This window comes from Acomys minous, assembly GCF_964271855.1.
Source record: "Acomys minous genome assembly, chromosome: 14".
NCBI classification, from domain to species: Eukaryota; Metazoa; Chordata; class Mammalia; order Rodentia; family Muridae; genus Acomys; species Acomys minous.
In genome coordinates, this window is record NC_140496.1 from 35,192,829 (window position 1) to 35,197,986 (window position 5,158).

Below are 5,158 nucleotides of genomic sequence, written 5' to 3' on the forward strand. Positions count from 1 at the left end.
ATGTTTTGTGTACCCAAAGCCCTACACACATGTAAGGCATTACAATTATCTTTGCTATCATCACAAACATTTATTGAGGGCCCCTAGTGTCCCAAACACCCTTCCAAGGCATCTGCTCTACCACATAACAAATACCTCTTTGAGATGGTTTTAATTGCCCGTTAGCTTCCTTTCAGACCCCATTCATTTCTGAATCCGAGCAGCAACAAAGGGAGCTTTTATTGCTGGGGCTTCATTTCTGGAAATTAAATTTCCATTTTCAACACTAATGCTACTGTAATTCGTGGCGGTTTCTGTCTCTTTTTATTGTGTGTGACAGCGACCAGCCTCACAGCCTAAGTGGCTGAATATGCGATGGAAACGCACAACATGAGAAGACATTTTTGAAAAGCGGAGGGAAAGAAAAACATTCAAAATAGGAAATTAGAGCAGTTATTGGACCCACACCGTGGTTAATGAGTGGGCGGAAAGCAAACAGTTGCTGGCTGGCTCCTCAGCATTACAGCCCTGCGACACTTCTCTTGTTTGGGGAAGGAAATCAGTAATAGTCTCCATACATGGGAAGCCTTCAGTTTGCAGTTTTTTAATACCTCCAGGGAGGACAGGGTTTCTGGTTTCAAATCTGTTAAATTTTTCTTTAAAAGACCCGTTTTGTTCAGAAACCAAAACAAAAATTAGCATATTAAGAATATATGCAGGTCACGAGTCGGTCCCTGTGCTCAGAGATTTCATCCAGCATTACTTACAAAACACCATTGGGCTCCAGGGAAGCCAGGGAGGGACCCGGGCACTTTGGTTTAATTATGTAAAAATCGTTTCAAAAGCTCCACACCTTGCTCTTCTTAAGGATCCAGTGTGTAAAATCTGGAAACCCCATCCTTACTCTTGAATAGTGGGTTAATTATTACAGGACAGACCTGTTTGTTATTCTTCTTCTGTGTTTTCTGAATTTACTACAAATGAAGACCATGCCTTGAGAGGTCACAGCCTGGCAGCTGGCACAAACCTGAAATCTCTGCTATGAAAGGACAAGTTCAAGGCTTGACTGAGCAACTTAGTAGAACCCTGTTCAAACAAAACAAAAACAAACAAACAAACAAACCAGAAGCAGAAAGAAATAGCCAGGTGATGTAGCTCTGTTGTAGAGTGATTACTAGCATGTGAAGGCCTGGGTTTAATGCCCAGGGCACCCTTTCACCCCAACACACACACACACACACACACACACACACACACACACACACACACACGTGCCCTGGAGATGAAAGGGAATGGTTTTGCTTTTTTTTCTTTCTTTCTTTCTTTCTTTCTTTTTTTTTTTAATTACTGCAGGGGTCCAGGCCTTGGACAGGAGCAGGCCAGACTCAATCTCAAATAGTGGGACCACTTTATAGAGGAGTTACATGGCTCTTCCCTTCTGTTTCAATGTACCTTATTTTCCTTATACAAGTGAGTCTTTTCATGCCATGGAAGACATTGGAAGGTTTACTAAAGTTAGCATTAAAAAATTCCAAGGGAAATAGGGGATAGGGAATTGGGTCATGAATTAAGACCACTTCCTGCTCTTGAAGAGGACCTGGATTCAGTTTCCAGCACCCACATAGGGGGTTCACTACTACCCATAACTCCGACTCCAGGGGACCCAGTGTCCTCTGGCCTCTGAGAGCACCTGTGCTCCTGAGGTGCACATAAACTCACACAGGTACACACGCACACATAGGTAAAAAATAATTATTGAATACTTAAAAAATATGGAAAAGCTGTCCTTATTTAAGCAGACTTGGTGGCTTGTTTATGCAATATTTTACACACCGTAGACGCTACTCCTATTTATGGATTATGAACTGCAGCAGACTAGTCCTGGAGTAACACCATCCTGCTGGCAAATCAAGTTCATAAACTCTGGGTCAGATCTTCCTTGGCTTAGTACACAGGACCAGATTTGGAGCTTAGAACCACGAGTGGGGTTGACAGATTGGAGAGCAGCTGTCAATCTGACTCATGGGGCATTAATGAGAGCCTGTAGGAAGGGCCTGCTTAATATTCACTCCAACCTACTTTTCTCTTGCTTCCTCCTCTTCCTCCTTCCTTCCTTCTTCTCTCTCACTTCCTCCTTTCACTCTTTTTTCTGGTCACAGAACTTCACCCTGTTCCTCAGCCCCCTCACCCTCATAGGACTGCATCTCTCAGACAATAAATGAACACAGTCTCCCACACAGACACCCCAACAAGCCAATCTGTTCTAGTCAATTCTTCATTCAGACTCTTCCCAGGTGACTACAGATTGTGTCAAGTTGGCAGTCAAAGCCAACTATCGCGGTGACCTAGAAGTTTCTACCAACTATAGATATGAATGTCCTGTCAATCACGCTAGCGTCAGAGAGAGTGAGCAGACTGTGTGTTGGTCTTGAGAGGGAGTGCCATTGTGGAGTGGTCTGTTGGGTTATAGCTTCCTGTGTGGCTGAGATCATTGTGAGATACTGGACATTTTGTGTCATTCTTAGAGGGCTAAAGGCTGGAACAAGTGGTGGCATAGTCAGAGGCTCAGTGTGGCCAAGGAGAAGAGAGCACCCGGCAGGGTCCTAAGAGGCTTGGCCTGTTTTTCTATTCAGGCTACTGATTGGATGAGACTCAGTCACATTAGGGAAGGCAGTCAGCTTTCCTACCTCAGTACATTCCTCCCTTCCCTCTCACACAAGATAATCCAAACCCAGGTTAGTTTAACCAACTGTCAGGGTACCAGTCAAATTGCACATGAAATTAACATCACAGCAGTGGACACAACTGTTTATTTGCCTGTGATATGATTTGCTAAGAGCAAGGTAAGAGGAGAGCTCTGGTCAGGGTGCCATGGAAATGGCCGGGCTATGGGTGGGACCTGCGCAATGACGGGTGGAGACTGTCAGGCCTGCACAACGCTGAGCCCTGGCAAAGACTGGTGAGCTAAGACGCTCAGGGGCCATTAGCAGAATTGATTTTAGTGTCCATGCCCCTCCAAGAGAACTGTCGCCACAATTTCCCAGGGCAACCCTAGGCTGCATGAGTCATTCTAGTAGCCCACTTACTTTGGCCTTTGTCTCCGACAAAGGTGTCCTAATTTAGATGATAAATTGTACCGTCATCTCTAATTTTGGGCAGGATGTCTTACAACATAGTCCTCAGTGTTGGGAAAGGCTGCCCATGGTCTAACTTGCATCTTGCCAGCTTCAATTAGAGTCACAGTCTACATGTCAGTCACAAACATCTACTACGGAGAAGAGTGTGTACAGAATTCTTGGCCCAGGTTGAGAATAGAGCCTTGATAATGAGCCTGACCTGGGTGTAGCATCCTGGAGTGTTTGATATGCAGGGGACCAGATAACCAGGTATACCATCATGCCACAATGGAGGAAGAGACCTGGAGCCACAGACCCTAAGACCCGCCTCTCCATTTCTTACTGCGACTGCTGGTAGGGCTTTCCAAGGTGTTCAGTGCCAATCAGTGGTCAGCAATCAGACATGTGGCTCTTGCTCCTGCCTCACCACAACTCTTTGCTCCACATGGCCTGAAGAAGAGGTTCAGCTCTCCTGTAAGGCCTGGCCTTTCTAGAGCAGTCTTAGGCTCCAGCAGAGTTGAGAGGAAAGCAGTATCCCTAATCTCCCAACATGCATGGACCTCCCCCACAGCCACCCTCTTTCCCAAAGGGCCCATTCATTACAAAAGATGAACCTGCCATGATGCATCATGGGTACCTAGGGAATCATAAAGAACGGCCTGCCAGGGCTGGAGAGATGGCTCAGTGGGTAAGAGCACTGGCTGCTCTTGCAGAGGACCTGGGTCAACTCCAAGTACCCACATGATGGCTCACAACTGTCTGTAACTATAGTCTCATGGGATCCAAAGCCTTCTTATGACCTCCATAGGTCCCAGACCCACATGGGGCATAGACACATATGGAAGCAAAACAAGCATGCCCATAACATAGTAAAATAAGTCATAAGAGAAAAAAGAGAATCACTTACTGCCCCTAAAACCTGCATTTTGCCCATCTGTGCTCTTTCACCCTATCTTGGGCAACCCTTGAGTTTTCTTTTCCTAGAATGTCCTAGAGCTGCCCCTGGTCTTTTCACATCAGCGTCTGTCACTCAGCAGCACATACCCTTCTTCCCTTGCCGTCTTCCTGTGGCCTGCTGACTTGTGTATTATAAGTATTAATAATATCACCTGTTAAAAAAAAAAAAAAAGAACCAGGATGCACTGGTCCATACTCCATATCCTTCAGCATGCCTGCGTTCTTTTCTTCCTACCCAAGGACAGTGCTGGCCCTCATTAAGGCAGATCCCTCTGGCTTTCCCACAGGCTGGTGGGAACATGCTTCACCTGAGGGTACAGGGTGGGGGGTGGTGCGCAGGTGTGTGAAGTTGAACCCAGTGTCCTGAATCCACTGAGCCAACTTGCTTAGGTGGAGACTAAGCCAACACAGCATAATGAATCTCCTGTTGTTGGGTGTGTGTGACCACATCGTGACAAAGATTTTCAGAAAGAAGTACCACTCTAATGAAGCTCCCTTAGCGCAGGCCTTGTGAGGTCATAATTCTTACCATAATGGATTTGTTTGAAGGATCCCTTTGTCCTCCTGCCTCTCTGACTCTTCTTCCCAAGGCAAGAGAATATTAACTTAAATGGAGCCAATATGGGGCCTTGTGGGCTTTGGAATGGAAGATGCCCAGGCCAGCCAGGCCCACCTGCTGGTGTGTTGTACCCACCAGGCTAGAGAAGGGGCCAGGGCTAGCAAAGCTCTAGTTGTTCTCCCTCATGTTACAGGGTAGGAAACTGAAGACAGAGTGGTGTAGGAGCTGGCCAATGGCTGCACAGCTGGGCATGGATCTGAAGCCAAGCAGATCATCCAAAGCCACAGCGCCATGCGCTTCTTGCCTTTCAGGTTTTAAATGTACTTCTGATGATCTTATTGACCTCACTGGATTCCAACCACCATGGACTCATGGGCTTATTTTGTCAGCTTTGGATCCAGAACTTCAGAGCTCATCTCTCTGGATTACGCCTGCTAATCTGGCACTAACCAGTATGGAAATGCAAGCTCTGCTCTGGGTTTTAGGCAGCTAGGGAAGAAAGGGAGGTGCTGGCCATCTGAACCAGTACCTACTCATCTTGCAGAAT